The sequence below is a fragment of the Herpailurus yagouaroundi genome, unplaced genomic scaffold, assembly GCF_014898765.1.
Source record: "Herpailurus yagouaroundi ecotype Mexico unplaced genomic scaffold, PumYag 183, whole genome shotgun sequence".
Classification (NCBI taxonomy): Eukaryota; Metazoa; Chordata; class Mammalia; order Carnivora; family Felidae; genus Herpailurus; species Herpailurus yagouaroundi.
In genome coordinates, this window is record NW_024412414.1 from 936,560 (window position 1) to 953,244 (window position 16,685).

At 49.9% G+C, this 16,685-nt stretch overlaps 1 long non-coding RNA gene across 1 annotated transcript; it reads right to left on the reverse strand.

Moving 5' to 3' along the window:
- Nucleotides 1–10,225: 10,225 nt before the first annotated feature.
- Nucleotides 10,226–13,648, reverse strand: LOC121041212 (uncharacterized). The gene is made up of 2 exons (XR_005795620.1): nt 13,200–13,648; nt 10,226–10,608 (listed from the first exon to the last, which is right to left on the reverse strand). It is a non-coding gene; the product is annotated as an uncharacterized LOC121041212 (long non-coding RNA).
- Nucleotides 13,649–16,685: the final 3,037 nt, after the last annotated feature.

A 16,685-nucleotide genomic window follows, 5' to 3' on the forward strand; every position in this document is an offset into this window, starting at 1 on the left:
AAGCTCATGGGACTGGTTGGCAGATGTGGGTCAGTGGTGCATGCCAATCCCCAGGGTGAGGGAAGCAGAAAGCTGTTCCTGTCCATCTGGGGGCTGGCAGCCACCAGGGCCACATCTACGTCGGAGAGAGAAACCAAGGGCAGCACTTGGGTCCTTCAATGACAGCTGCTGGCCCCAGAAGAGAGGCTGACCTTCTCTTTGTACCGTGGGAGCAGGGCAGGGCTGGATGGGTAGATAGCGGCTCCAATCCAGGAGTTTAGGCAAGCTTCCCCACACACTTCGAGGTGCCTCGCCAATTGCAAGCCAGGGGCTGTGAGGAGAACAAAGCTTCCTGTCCGTGCCAGGCACCTACCACCACCTTCCTGGCCAGGCGCTGGGCCGGGGCTGCTGAGAAGGCCCCGCTCTGCCCTCAGGACACTCACTGACTGATGGGGGATAGAAACTACGACTGAATCAGAATAGCTCTCTTTATCAAGGATCTGCTGGGTGTCAGGCACGGTGGCCTGATGTCATTATTGCTCACCATGACCTTAGGAAAGAGAAGCTGTTATTATACTGTCCTTATCCCCATTTCACAGAAAAGGAAACTGAGGCTGGGAGAGATGAGGGGCTTGCCCAGGACCACACAGTCAGGAAGTGGAAACGGGATTCCAGACCAAGTCTGTTCCAACCCTAAAGAGCGTTTACTTTCTCCTGTGTGACCGTCTCCAGGATGCAGGCAAAGGTCAAAATGACATCCTGGTGTCATGGGAAGCAGTTGGGTTGGGCACCAGAGAACTGCCCCTTGTTCTCCCCAAATCCCCATGGCCTGGCCTAGCTGTCTGCCTGAACCACCTCTCTTCCCTCTCCCTAGCTTAGCTTTTCTGCCACCTCCTGCCTCCGTTCAGATGCTGCCTCCTCTGGGAAGTCCCCTTTGGTTTTCCCCAGGTTGTGGCTCCTTTTCTGAGCTCCCATAGCCCCCTCTGTCCAAATCCATCTGTCTGCCTCAGGAAAATTTAAACTCCAGAGGACAAGGCTATTTCTGTAAAATCCCCCACAATATCTTCAGGGTATAGCAGGGTGCTGGCACACAGTAGGCTCTCAGTAAACATGTGGAATAAATGACTTTGACCAACAAGAGTACAGACCCTTAGTGGGAGTGGGTAGAGACTGCATCTCTGAATCAAGGGGAACAGGACAGAGCAGACCCCAGGAATCCCAGGGGTCCCAGGGACTGCCACTCAGGACCCTGTCCACCACCCCGGGTGAGATGTGTCCCCAGAGCCCAGCCCATTGAATTTTTTCCTGCCGACTCACTCTGTGATTCATTCTCAGCCCCTGGCATGCCTGGGTCTACCCAGAAGCCACAGGCCCCCGTGCTAAGTTTAGTGACTGCAAAATGTCCCCGTGAAATTCCAGGCAGAGCCAGGGGGCTGGTGGCACATTCCACAGAGCTTCCTTGGGCTGAAGAGGAACCAAGCGTCCTTCCAGTGAATAGCCTGGAAAGGCTGAGTCCTCCTCTCAGGGCCTTGACCAAAGGCCACAGAGCTCAAGGACAAAGACATCCTTTAATGTCAGAGGAGCTTGGTGTGGACAGATGGAAGCCTGGGGAGCTTTTGAATGACATACAACAATGGAGAGGGGTTTATCAGGATTCAGGGCAAGCCCCTGTCCCTGAAAATCCCATTGACATGTTGCCTTCTTGCTGAGGGCTGGGGTCTGCCTCCCTATGGAGGTAGAAATGTCCCAGCTCTACCTTTTGGGACTCAGACCCACCTGTCTATTGCCTTTCACAATACAGAACCCCTATCCCTCTCCCTACTCTGTAGCCCCCTCCACAATTTTCCTCTCTGTTCTGTCCCTTCCCCTGAGATGTACAAAAAAAACCCCAAACAGGATTGAGTAGAGGAGAAGGTATGGGACATATGTGAGACCCACAGTATCTTCCCTTCTTCTGCACACAGTATAAACTATATATATTCCATGAGAGCAGTCAGGGGTATCTTAAATTACCTTAAATTATTGACGTGGATTGAGCTTGTGGCCCATTGAGACCTTCAGATCATGTTCACATGAACATGTTCCCTGGGAAGGCGTCCCCCAGCCTGCATTTGGGCAATTGGTTTCGATCAATTCACCCTCCATTTGTGTCTTTCCAAATGGAAGAAACCACAGCTCCCTTATCATAAGTCAGAAGCCTCAGTCTTACCGACAGACAGTCAGCTCAATGGGGGTGGGAAAGGGCTGTCAGATCACAACACTCTCCCCAGCACCGAGCACAATAGTGGTGTCTGAGGCACTGAGATGGAGGTCCTTCTCTAAATGTGAAATACATACATTTATATGCAGAAGAGAATCAACAGTTTAAAGAATAATAATTTCAATTTTTTAAATCTATTATTTATTTTTGAGAGAGAGAGAGACAAAGTGCAAGCAGAGGAGGAACAGAGAGAGAGGGAGACACAGAATCCAAAGCAGGCTCTAGTCTCCGAGCTATCAGCACAGAGCCTGACACAGGGCTCGAACCCACGAACTGTGAGATCATGACCTGAGCCGAAGTCGGAAGCTTAACCGACTGAGCCACTCAGGTGCCCCAAGAATAATAATTTTAAAATAATTAACCAAGGCATTGAATCAACTCAATAGAGAAAGAAAAATACTTGTAACAAATGGAAAAAATAGGAGATCAGGGGAAAAAAAAAAAAAAAGAATCTCAACTGCTACATCACTCCATATGCAAAAATCAATTTGAAAATAATAACAACAATAATAATAGGGGCAGGAACAAACTTTGGGGGGGTGATGGATATGTCTATGACCTTGATGGTGGTGATGGTTTCATGGGTGTATTCTCACCCCCAAACTTGTCAAGTTGTATACATTAAATATGTATGGCTTTTTACATATCAAAAACCAATCAATGTGAAATGGATCATAGACCTAAATGTAAAAAGCAGAACCAAAATTCTAGAGGACACAGAGACGAATATTTTGCTACATAAGGGAGGCAAAGCACTACCCTAAAACAAACAAACAAACAAAAAACGTAAAAATTGGACTTCATCCAAATTTGAATTTTCTGCTCATTAAAAGATGCCATTAACAAAACTAATAGGCAAAACAAAGACTGGGAAAAAATTGCCAGTGAGTGTGTGTGTGTGTGTGTGTGTGTGTGTGTGTGTGTCTGATCTAACAAAGGACTTATACCCAGAACATATAAATAACTATAAATCAACAGGAACCAAACGTACAATCCAAGTGTAAAAAAAAGGCAGAACACTGGAACAGTTATTACAGAAGGAGATATACGAATGGTCAGTAAGGAAAACAGAGCTTGACACAGAGGATGTACAAAACATCAGAATTAAGATTAAAACCACACACCATCTCATACCCCCCAGAATGGCTAAAAGTCCGTAAAGCTTACAACACGGAGCACTGTGCTGTGGACATGGGCCAACTGGAATTCTCTGGCTCTGCTGGAGGAAATACAGAATGGACAGATACTTCGGAAGACAGTTGGGAAGTTTCCTATAAAGTTGGGCAGGGAAGGAGGTCTTCAAGTTGCCTTAAATGAAGCACACATCCAGCCATGGGATGACTCAATCACTCCGCTCCTAGCTATTTACTCAGAGAGATGAAAACACAGGCCTTCACGGAGACTTGTGTGAAAATGCTCACAGCAGTTTTCTTCACATTAACCAAGAATGGAAACAAGCCAGATGTCTATCACCAGGGAAGTGGATAAATAAACTGGAACATCCATACAATGGAATACTACTCAGCAATAAAGACACACGGACCACTGAGAACATGGCCGCATCTCCAACATCATGTGTAAGGGGAGGGATCCAGACTCAAAAGAGTGCAGTTTGTACAAATCCATTTGTGTGACCCCCTAGGGGAGGCAAAGCCAACCCATGGTGAAGGATACCTGCAAAGCTGTTGTCTCTGGGGGGACAATGGGCGACTGCAAAGGGGTACAAGGGGGGTTTCCAGGGAGCTAGAAATGTTCCATATCATGCTCAAGTGATGACTATGGTGGTGAATACGAGTGTAAGAACGCATTGAGGTGAGCACTTAAGATGCGTGCAATTTATTCTATCCTGATTATATTTGTCTTCAGCAAAATATGTCTTTTAAAATAAAAATAAATAAATAAGTCATGGCATTAATAATTTTTTTAAGGTTTTATTATTAAGTGATCCCTACACCTGGAGTGCCGGGGTGGCTCAGTCGGTTAAGTGGCCGACTTCGGCTCAGGTCATGATCTTGCCGTTTGTGGGTTCGGGCCCCGCGTCGGGCTCTGTGCTGACAGCTCAGAGCCCGGAGCCTGTTTCGGATTCTGTGTCTCCCTCTCTCTCTGCCCCTGCCCCACTCGTGCTCTGTCTCTCTCAAAAATAAACACTAAAAATTGTTTTTGAAACGTAATCTCTACACCCGACATGGGGCTCAAACCCACAACCCCTAGATCAAGAGTGGCACGCTCTATCGGCTGAGCCACCCAGGTGCCCCAATAATAATTGTAACTAATAGTCATATAGCAAACTGAACATTTCCACTCCCCAGCTTAAGAAATAGAGCAGGAGCACGATCTTAGAACCTTGGCATTTTCTTCCCTCCCTCAGAGGTGAGCACGAGCTGGAAGTTTGCGTTCATTATTCTTTGGATTTTCCTCTTAATTGCAGCACCTCTGCCAATTCCTTAAGTAGTTTATTGCATAGTGTGTCTGCCTGGGGATGCTGTGTGTTTTGTCCTGTCTGCATTCTTCTGAAGCTTGCTTTTTTCACTTACGTTGTGTCCCTGACATTCATCCCTGTTGTCTAAAGCTGGACCTCATTCATTATCATTACTGTATAGTATTCTGGTGTGGAGCTTTACTGCGACTGGTTTATCATTGTCCTGTTGATGGACATTGGGTTATTTCTAGCCTAGAACAAATAGTGCTTGTGCATGTCCTCTGACGCACGGGGGCACGGGTTCTCCTAGGGTATGAACCCGGGACAGGAATCGCCGGGTCATGGTAGATTCATGTTTTCGATTTACGAAACGATTCCAATTTTACCCGAAATTATTGGATAGTTTCCAAAGCGACCCCAAGCAGCTCTTTGTAAGTTACCCCGGCTACCACAGAGGATAAAAGTTCCAGCTGCTTCACACCCTCACCAAACCTTGGAATTATTGGACTTTTATTATCATAGTAAAACCTTGGTTTGGAAGCATAATTCGTCCCGGAAATATGCTTGTAATCCAAGGCACACATATACCAAAGTGAATTTCAAGCATTCAGTTCAGTCGTGATCATGTGGTTCAGTCGTGATCATGTGACATTGGGCGCCTTGTACCACTTGTATTGCAAGATGTCACTCATTTATCAAGTTAAAACTTACTAGAAATGTTTGCTGGTCTTGCGGAACACTCATAGAACAAGTTACAATCCAAGGTTTTACTGCACTTTTTTTTTATTTTAGAGAGAGCGAGCATGCATAGGGGAGAGGAGCAGAGGAAGAGACAGAGAGAGAGAGAGAGAGAGAGAGAGAGAGAGAGAGAGAGAATCTTAAGCAGGCTACACACTCAGGCATGGAGCCTGACACAAGGTTCAATCCCACGACCTGAGCAGAGATCAAGAGTAGGTCACTCAACCAATTCAGCCACACAGGCACCGCTGGACTTTTAGATGTTTGAAAATGAGGATAGGAACCCAAGTTCAGATGCCTTAGGAGCTACTAAAGTAACCAGTGATCGGACTGGGGGGCACAGTAAGAGAGGCACGGACTACAACAAACTGGAACACGTGCATCCTGTCTGAAAGAGGTGGCCTTGGCTCTGCTACCCTGACTGTGGTTGGGAGGGAGTGTAGAACCCAGGACGGCCAGAGTTCCGGAATATTCCAAAGAAGCCAGAAATCCAGATTGTTACATGAAATCTGATTTTGAAACGTCAGCAGCTATTTCACATTTGTTTAAAACGCTGTATCGTACCAAGTACATCTGTGCACCAAACCCTAACTATTCTAATAGGTAGATTTCATTAAAATTCAATTCACTTTAATTTATAGCTATTGGAACTTTGGCAAAGTGACCTCAACTTTCCATGGCTTCAGTGCTGATGTGCTTTATAGATTGTCATTCCTTATTGGCATGAGCTCACTGTGCTTCCTTGTGACTTATTATTCAGAAAGCTCAGATTTCCACAAGCCCACTGTCTCAAAGGAACCAGGATAGTGGGGTGCTATTCTAGTCTGCTGTTAGGTTAAACCTTATTTATTTCAAGCTACTGGAAGAAATCGTTCTCTCCTTCGTCACTACAACCCTCCTGTGTCTTGTTTTCAGCTCAGCATCCAGATAGATTCTTGCAGAATATAAATCAGACGATGTTGCTTCCCTTGCGTGAGTCCTTCAGTCCATCACTGTCATCCTCATAGACAGTCCAACCCCCTGACCAGGGGCCCTTCATTGCATCTTTGCCACACACTGTGCTTCCCCCTCAACCCATCCAGTTCTCAAGCTCAGTCTCAACTCGGGGTGTTTGCACATCCTGTTCCCGTTCATGACCTCCCTTCCCTCTGATTGTCCATGGCTGCTTCTTTCTCAGCCTCCAGGTCTGGCATAAATGTCACCTTCCCAGGAAGGCCTCCCCTGACCACTTACCTAAATAGCAAATCGCTCCCCCTGGTGCCCTCCCTCATGGCCCTCTGTGGCTGTCCTTCTCTGCACTCCACCATCCGCGTTCATCTGATGCACTTGTGTTCCGAGTGCTGACTACCTCCCCTATGATGGGGTCAGCTCCTGTCCCCTGTCCCTGATGTGGGGACTGGCATATAAGTAGCTTTTGAATGAACAGATGTGTGTGTGCAGGACCCATGTACTAAGGGGCAGAGTGAGACCAAGCATCACCGTAGCCCAGGCCTTGGGAAGACAAGACTAAGGAGAGGAGGCCGAATCGTCCATAAAGAACCACGGTGCGAGGCAGGAAATGCCGTACATGGTGCAAGGCAGGGGTGCAGGCCTGGTGTCCTGATACAGCTGAGTTGGCTGTTTGCAGCTAGCATCTGTTCCCATAGATTGCTATGTGCCCTGCCAGTTCTTCAATATTCTCATTTTCTTCCCTACATAGAGCTAGTGGTGAGAGCAAAGTCTAGCAGAGCAAAAACGAGTTAGGGGCAGATGAGCACTGGGCACAGGGTCAGAATCCCAGCCCTGTAGTCTTGGGAAGCCTCAGTGTGGATGAGGGATGGACACCCCCATTCCCGGAGTCAGGGAGAAGGCAGCACCATCCTGTGTGTGATCAATGCTATGATGTATTGGTGACGAGTCCTGCCAGGTGCTGCGAGGCCAGGAGGTTGGAGTGTAGTCTAGGGGACTTGGTAGGGTAGGGAGTGGAGGATGCCTTCCTGGCAGGTAGAAGGGAGTTAGCAGGGGCCAGATAAGCAGGTGAGGGGTGGCGGACTGAGATGCAGGAAGGCACCAGGGTACCCAGGCCTCACTCGGGCCTCATTATGTCCCCACCTGTCCTCCAACAGCACCAGGATTTAACTTAAATGCCCTCCTCTCCTCTAGGTACTCAGGGGGCTTCCACTCTTAGCCTGAGATGCTGCCACACTTACGGGCTTTCCTGTGGGAGACGGGGGTGCCCAGTGGATCAGGTGACTTCTCTGCAGGCTCAGTGACCTCCAGGGGCCACCCTGTGGACAGTGGGCTGTGTGGGGGAACATGCTTGAGAAGACAGTGAAGGCACCACATTTATGGAACACCTGCTGTATCCCAAACCATGAGGAGAACAGAATTCAGAGAGGTTAAGTGAGCTGCCCAGGGTCACCCAGCAACAAATACGGAGATTGAACTCAGCTCTTCTGATCCCAGGTCCTGGGGTCATGATACAAAGTGCCAATTATGTGTCAGGCACTGTGTGGTAATTTACATGTGCAGATGTTGGCACATCCAATCCCCACAACAACCCCGTGAGACAAGTAGAGTAATTTATCTCAATTTCTCAGAAGAGAAGTCTGAGCGTCAGAGAAGTTAAGAAACAGGTGACAAGTTGTATCAGAATGATAATGGCATTTGTAGTAAGAGGTAGCCAACACTTAGATCGTGATTACTCCATGCCCAGCACTGGCCTGAGTGCTTTGTTAACCTCTTCGGTCCCCGCAGCCACCCATCCAGATATATGCTATCCCTTCACCGCCATTTTACAAGCCCGGGAACCGAGGGAAAAGAGGTTAGGTCTTTGAGCCCAGGTCGGTCTGACTCCTGAGCCTGGACAGTCATGCACCAGCCAGTGGCACAACTCCCCCATGTTCTGCAGCAGCCAACTCAGACTCGTTCTGCTATTCCAGAAGGTAGCACCAACACCACTCTGTGAGGTGACTGGCCTCCCACCTCTGGGGGTGTGCAAACTGAGGAGGTCAAGGATGCCATGGGTGCCTGGAAAGCATCACGGATGCTGTGTGAGGGGACGTGTCCATGTTACCTAACCCGCTCGATCCCCCAGTTGGTGGTTCCGTGGTCCAGGGAGGTAGGTGGGTACCAGCGGGGGCACAGCTGGACTGTTTGGTCCAGAATGCATCGGCCACCTCAGAGGTCAGCTCCCCTAGTTGGGCTGAGCCCTGAATTCTGGAGGCTCCACAGGGCCCGGTCCTGCCCTGCCCTTGCCTTTGGAAGGCAGTGACCTCCCCTGAGCCAGGGCTGGGCACACCAAGAAGCTGCCTGGCAGCCAGCAAAGCGGAAAACATTGCTCTAATTAGTCTAATATGTGCACTATGTGCAGCGTGCATCTGGAACAGCCCCAAAATATTGCAGGTTCCTGTCCCACAGGGGCCCAGCTGGGCCTGCGTGCTTGCTGGGAAGCCTGGGGTTTTCCAGGCTGGAGTCTACTGTGGGGCCTCCTTCCTTCCTTCTTTCCCTCCTTAGGCATTTATTGAGCATCTCCTGTTTGCCAGGTACACTCTGCCTTGGGTCCCAAAAGTTGGCATTCATATCTTAGTTCCTAGGGTAGGGACTGCCTCCTCTCTTCCAATCTGCTGTGTTGGAGAGGAGGGCTCTGATAGTCCTGGTCTCGAATTCAGGGACTGCCATTTGCTCACTGTGGAACCTCACGTCAGTTGCTTCCTACTCTGTAAAATGGGCTGACAACCCAGCCTGCACAGGGTAGGTTAAAGTCTTACCTCCCTCAGAAAGCCCTCTGGGACTTATGGGTCCTAAATCCCAAATAGCTTCTCCCTGCTGGACTCTGGCAGTGAGTGCCGTGGGGAGTGAGATGGCCTCAGTTCCCCATCTGCTAAAACCCTGGGAACCATCGGGGCGGAAGGCAAGAAGTAACCCAGGAGCTCAACCCCTCCCTCCACAGGTTGCCCAGGGGAACTGAGACCCTCTCTGGGGACTGGCCTGAGATAACACAGTGAGCCAATGGCAGAGTCAGTGCTAGAACGAAGGCCTCAGGACTCCGTCTCCAGTGCTCTTCTCAAAACAGAGCCCTCCTGAGGCAGCTCAGCCGACGGTGAAGAGCACAGCTTGGAAGTCCCATGAACCTGAGTCTGAATCCCAACTTCCCCACTTAACAGCTAGGGGGCCTGGAGCCGCTAGTTACATCTTGCCGGACCTCAGTCGCTGCATCTGTAAATGGGGATGATAATTATATTGTTGTTAGAGTGCTTGTTGCCGCAGCCCCTTGGGGGAAGCCAAGAGTATGAGATTCACTGGCTCCCTCTGAGCCTTGGCTATGAATGGATACTCCCCCTTCTGGAAAGCCAGAGGTGAGGTCAGCCATGGTGAGCGTGGGAAAGAGCGTGGGCTCTGGAGAAATCCTGGTCCAAAGCCTGGCTTTATGCCTTCTCAGCTGTGTGACTTGGGGCAAATTACTGAGCCCCTCTGGACCTCAGTTCCCCATCTGCTAAAACAAAGTTAGTGTAGAAACTCTCCTCACTGAGGATGAAATGAGTTAATATTTGTGAAATGCTTGGAACAGTACCTGGAGGCAAGGTGTACAGTTTAAATAAAATACAAATGCCCACCTTGCATCCCTGTCCCTGATCAGTGCACTGTGGGAGGTCTAACGCCTTCCCTCCTAGAGGGCTCATGAGGCAATGCAGAGCCCATGGGATGGGGGGGGGGGGGGGGGGGCGTGTCGGGGACATCGGCCCCTGACCCCACCCCCTCAGCTGTCCCTCTTGGGGGAGAGTCAGCTCTGGGCTGGGCAGGGGGTGTCCTGAGCATCAGTCACTGGGTGAGCCAAGAAAAGATCAGAATGTGTCTACTCGTGATCTTTTTAAAAATTCCATTCGAGTATGTGCTTTATAGTGTACATAATAGGCTAGTTCAGTGGCACATCTATCCTTCATAAATAAATATCCGTCTGTGGGGGCCGTGTGCTCATTCAAGCTTGGAGGCCGTTTGACCTAAATTAATAACAGTCCTTGCCTGGAACCCAACGCTGTGCTAAAAGTACATCCGCTCCTCTGATCCTCCGATGACCGTAGGAGGCGAATGCTGTTATCGTCACCACTTTCCAGGTGAGGCAAGGAGAAAATCAAGGCGACTCTTCCAGATCAGGAAGCTGGCGGTAGCCCAGGGTTCACACCCCCACAGTCTGGGGCCAGGGGGCTGTGCTGCTGGTTTTAACTTAAAAGGTCTAAAATGAAAGAAACGATCACCTTCGTAAGGATTAATTTTCTTCCTGTAGTCCCCAAAATGCATGTGTGTGCGTGCACACACACACACACAGCCCACCATGACACCACCACCAGCTACTTGTATTTCTTCTGGCTTTTGCTAGAAACCTTGATGTCCCTTCTATCAGCATAACCGTGGCCTCATTTACTGCGAACATAGACCCCAACCTAGTCCACGGGGGGAGCAGCCTCCTGCTGCTGTGTCTAGATCTTGAGTTCCATCTCCTTCTCTGGGTTCACAAGGTGTCTCCCAAGCCCACCCTGGGATGCGAGGGGATGTTTGCTGAGGCAGGACTGGCAGAGAGCACAGGTGAGCCGAGCCTGGTGCTGGCACGCAGTAGGTCTGTTTATCTCTCTGTGACCCTCTCTGCTCTAGGCTAGTGGAGTCCGTCTGACTTTTGCAGTCCCACTCAGGAGGTGCCAGTAAATGCTTCCTGTGAGAAGGACGGTGCTCCTCTGTGAAAATAAACACTCCAGGGGTGCCTGGGTGGTTCAGTCAGTTAAGCATCCAGCTTCAGCTCAGGTCATGATCTCACGGTTCATGAGTTTGAGCTCTGTGTCGGGCTCTGGGCTGACAGTTCAGAGCCTGGAGCCTGCTTCACATTCTGTGTCTCCCTCTCTCTGTGCCCCTCCCCTGCTTGTGCTCTCTCTCTCAAAAGTAAACATTAAAAAATTAAAAAAAAAAAAAAAAACCCTCCAGTCCAGTCCCCAAAAAGCCAACCAGCCGGTAGTTTGGGTCCCGCAACTCAGCTCCTTAGGAGATTCCTAGGACGTAAGAGGAAACCAAAGAAACCGGGAGAGGCCAGTGCCTCTCACCACCCAACCGCATTTTACAGAAGGGGAAACTGAGGCCCAGAGAGACGCCGTGAGTTGGGCAGAGTCTCTAGGAAGCCTGGGGCATGGTCTGGGTCATTGGATGAAGGAGTGCGTGCACAGCCAGAGCCTGCCCCTTGCTGTGGACCAAACCCTAACCATGCAGACCCCTCCCCAGGGTTTATAGGAACGAGCTTCGGGGACACAGCAGGAGGAGGTCAGTTGCCTTGGGCCTCAGAGGGGTCCCAGGAGCCAGCTGAGGACAGGTCCTACTTTTCTCGCCACTGCCATGTGGAGATGACTAGCGTGGTAGTATCCTCCCTGTGGTCCCAAGAAGGAGGCCTGGCTGAGAGGTTCAGACACATCTGCCTCTGCCCTGGCCCCACCACTCTGATGTGACCCTAGGTGGATGAGCTCCCCTCTGCAAGCCTCAGTTTCTCCATCCGTATAATAAGAATGATAACAAAGTCACAGCCCCACTAATAACAGTGGCCCTCCTATACTCACCGGTGAAGCACCATGCTGCACCTGGCCAGTCCTCAGGGTGGCACTGGGTGTCGAGGACCGTCATTCCTTGTTCCCATTTACCGTGATAAAATTAGAGGCTTTTCTTTTTCCCTTTGGGCAACATGCCCACCTTTGCACAGCTATGAAGCTGCCCAGTGTTTAGGACACAGGTTGCCGATCTCCAAACTCATGCCTTTAAGTTTTAAATGTTTATTTATTTTTGAGAGAGAGAGCGAGCGAGCACAGAAGCAGGGGAGGGGCAGAGAGAGGGGGGGACAGAGAATCCCAAGCAGGCTCCACACTGATAGCAGCGAGCCCGATGCAGGGCTCAAACTCACGAACCATGAGATCGTGACCCGAGCCAAAGTCAGACGTGCAACTGACTGAGCCACCCAGGCGCCCCCAAACTCATGCCTTTAAATACGGTGTTATGTTACCCACCTGTCTTTTGCCCACACCATCAAATGAACCAACGGATGTACAAAGGGACTGGTGTCATGCCTGGCCCACAGAAGCATTGAGGAGATGGTGGCGTTAGTGTTAGCACTGAAATTATTATCATGACTCGTGTTTACTGCTCAAACACTGCGCTGAAATGCCCGAGCCAGAGGCAGACGAGTAGGGCAAGCAAGCGTGGCCTGGACATAGAATCATTCTCTCTCTCTCTCTCTCTCTTTTAGGTTGCAATTGTCCGTCCCCCTAGAATCCAATGCCTCAGATGAAAACATTTTTGCCTTTGGGCTCCAGTGCCCATCCGTCATTGGCCTGTGCCAGCTGCACCCCGCCCCTCCCCCCATCCTCATTTCATTATCTTCTCCTCTCAGTTCCCATTTGTCGCCGTCTGCAGTGTAGACGACCATCCTCCAGTGTGCGTTGCCTGCCCCTCTGTGTGCCTGCTTGCAAAGTGCGGACACTTCTAGTTTCCAGGACACCTGTTCAGAGGAAGTCACCCATACAGAAAAGGGCAGAAACGACACGCGGAGAGCTTTGTGAATTTTCACAACTGAACACACCTGCGTCACCCAGATTAGGGAGCAGGATCCAATGAGTGTGTCGTAGAAGCTCCCACGTGCCCCCGCCCCCCGCCCCCACCCAAAGAAGGGCGGCTTTCCTGATTCCTAACACCCTAGAGTCAACTTGGCTGTGTTTGAACTTTGTACCGATGGGATCACGCACCGGGCACCCCACCCCCCCGGCTTCTTTTGCTCAATAGCACGTCAGTGAGACTCACACAAGTTGGGGTGGAGCTCATCCCAGCTCGTCTATTCTCTTTGCTGTCTGTGATGGCCTCATATGGAGCTGCTACAGAGCGCCATTCTCCCGCTGTTGGGCGCGTGGAGGGTTTCCAGTTTCCAGCTGTTCCAAACACCGCCGCGCATTCCTGAACAAGGCTTTCGGTGATCGTAGTACGTATCTCTGTTGGGTAAATAGCTCGGGGTGAATGGCTGGGTCGCACGTACGTGTACCCTCAGCTTCGGTAGGCTCCGCCAAAGCTTTCCAAGTGCCTGCACCGCCTTCCGCCCCCACTGGCCGTGTAGGAGAGTGCCAGCCCCCCCACATCCTCACAACTTGCTGCTGCCTGCCCTTCTCATCATAGCCTTTATGCTGGGCGCACCTGGATGCGTGATTTCTGTAAACGGTGGTGTTTCCCGGCTCTCGCTTTATTTTACTCTCCCCCCCACGCAGCCCCTGCGTCTCTCTTAATAGCTGGAAATTGCAGCTCCTGTTTGCTGAACACTTTATACACACCAGGCTTTAGAGCTTAATTCTACGACCATTGCCTCACTCAACCCTCAGACACCCGATGAGGGAAGTACCATTTCACAGATGGCAAAACCGCGGCACAGAGAGGGAAAGACCCCCTCCCCTGGACACATCTGATTGTCCCAGTCGGCAGGAGGAGAAGGGGTCAAGGTGAAAACCTTCAGCATGACTTAGGGATGCTCTGACCCGACCTCTCCTTTGCCTAAAATGTGACTGAGAGGCAGGGAGGGGCCCCTGTGCCTGCCCTCCCTGCCTTAATTCTGGGAAAATCCTAGTCCTTCCCAGGCTCAGTCTTCCCATCTGTAAAATGACAGTGTCCAGCACCAGGCACAAAGACACACATTTGCTCCATTAAATGACAACCCACATCCAGACCCTACAGCATGAGAGATGGTCTTCACATATTATCTCACTTGATTCTCACACAATCCCTTCAAACTGTGTAGGAAATCTCCCTGTCACAGCCATGGACACCGAGGTCCAGAGAGGTGGGCACACTTGGGCAGAGTCAGACAACCGGTGATGATGCTGGGATTTGAACTCACGTGACTCACTGACATGCCCGATCCCCTCACGATTCCCCCATTTGGGGCTTAGCCCGACCTTTTCGGAAGCTGCAGAGATGCTTAGGTGTTGGAATATATTTTTAAATTGTTAAAGAAAGATGGGGTGCATGTGAGGCTCAGTTAGTTGAGCGTCTGACTCTTGATTTCTTTTGGCTCAGGTCATGATCCCAGGGTCGTGGGACTGAGCCCCACATTGTGCTCAGCACTGAGCATGGAGACTGCTTGGGATTCTCTCTCTCTCTCTCTCTCTCTGTCCCTCTCTCCCTCTGTTCCTCTCCCCAACTCGGGCATGCATGCACATGCTCTCTGTCTCTGTCTCTCTCAAATATATATATATATATATGTGTGTGTGTGTGTGTGTGTGTGTGTGTGTGTGTGTGTGTGTGTGTATAATTCATTTTTACTCTAAATTAAAAGGGAGCAGAATGTTAACTATACAGTTACTGTATGTTCCAGCAATTCCATTCCGTATATCAATAAAAATGAAGACATATGTCCCTATATCATTATTCATAGCAGCATTAATCACAATAGTTAAAAGGTAGTTAAAAAGTCAAATGCCCATCAATAGATTAATGGATAAACAAAATTCAGTGTAGCCACACAATGGACTCTTCCTCACCAATAAAAAGGGATATGGTGCTGGTGAGGCTGGACAGCTCAGTCGGTTGAGTGTCTGACTCTTGATTTTGGCTCAGGTCATGATCTCACAGATCATGAGTTCGAGCCCCGCATTGGGCTCCACACTGACAACCTGGAACCTACTTAGGATTCCCTCTCCCCCTCTCTCTCTCTGCCCCTGCCCCACTTGTGCTCTCTCTCTTTCTTAAAATAAATAAATAAACTTAAGGGGAAAAAAAAGAAGGAATATGGTACTGATACATGTCACAGCACGGATGAACCGAACAGACGATGCAAGTGAAAGAAACCAGTCACAAATATGAAAAAATGCAGAATAGGTCAGTCAGAGAAAGTAGCTTAGTGATTGCCTAGAGCTGGCAGTGGGGCGATAGGGATGGGGAGTGAGTGCTAATGGATGCAGAGTTTCTTTTTTGGAGGGATGAAAATGTTCTAAAATTAGATGGTGGTAATAGTTGCACAATTCCGTAACTATGCTAAAAAACACTGAATTGCACATTTTAAATGGATGGATTTTATGGCATATGATTATATCTCAATAAAGCTGTTTTTTTTTTTTACAACTCAAGTAAGTGGCTGAACATGAAGCATGCTGGACAGGACATGCTCTGGGGGCTTTCTGCAAGCTTGTTACTGCTCTCACCCCCACAGCTTGCCTCTTGAATTGGGCAACTCGCCCCTTGCCACCCCATGCTGCCAGCTGTCCTGAATGCATAACAAAGGGTCATCGGAACGAATTTGGTGTCCAGGCTTTGCTCACTGTGGCCTCGTTTGCAGGAAAAATTGTTGGCCGTCTTCCTCGTTGTTTGTCTCTCTAGGCTCCTGAACTATCTTTTCTGGTTCATTTATCCATTTTGTTTAGTCATCAGGCATTTATTGAATACCTACTGTGTACTAGGTTCTGTTCTGGTCATGAGAGAGATTCAATCCAGTCCCCGACCTTTAAGAGTAAACATTTTGTCATGGGAACAGACTCAGAAAGGGAAACATGGAATCTGATACAATACATCTGGCCACGTATTTGATGACTATTTATTGAGTGCCTACTACATACTGGACCTGTGTTGGGGACTGGGGACATCATGGTGCCAGAGAAGCAGCATAGCTCCGACTCGGGTGTCCAGACCACAGCTGCACCGCCTGGGTTCAGGTCCCGGCTCTGCCACATGACCCTCCTGTAAACTGAGGATGAAAATAGAGTCTATGTTCTAAGGCTGGTATATGTGAAGTTCCTTGAACAGCACCTGGTGCCTACTAAGGACCAGGTAAACGTCAGCCATCACCACAAATGTCACTTTTAGTTCTGCTAGATGTGGACAGTCTAGGGGAAGCAGGGGAGGTCCCAGCGGGTCAGGCGATGGTGGGCAAAGAGTATAGCAAGCAGAGGGGATGGCTTGGCCAGGAGCCTCGGTGCAGGACGACTGTAGAGGCGGAATGCACAGAAAAGGTGGTGAGGATGAGAGACGAGATAGATCCTGCAGAGCCCTGGAGCTCCTGGTTTCCTCTGCACTGGCTCTGCCTGTACTCTGGGGGTTGGGGGGGCCTCTCCCTCCAGAGCAACCTCACAGCCTTGAGGTCAGGGGAGTCCTCTGGAGCCAGCGCAGGGGGAAAGGGCCAGTGCACCTGGGTAGAGAGAGGCCGGGGTCAGAGCTGGATGCCAGCTGCTAAGGGTCCAGGCGGGTGGGAGGAGCTGGCTTCGTGGATTCCCTCCCGTCTATCGCCACAACCTCTATGAAGCTGGCATATCT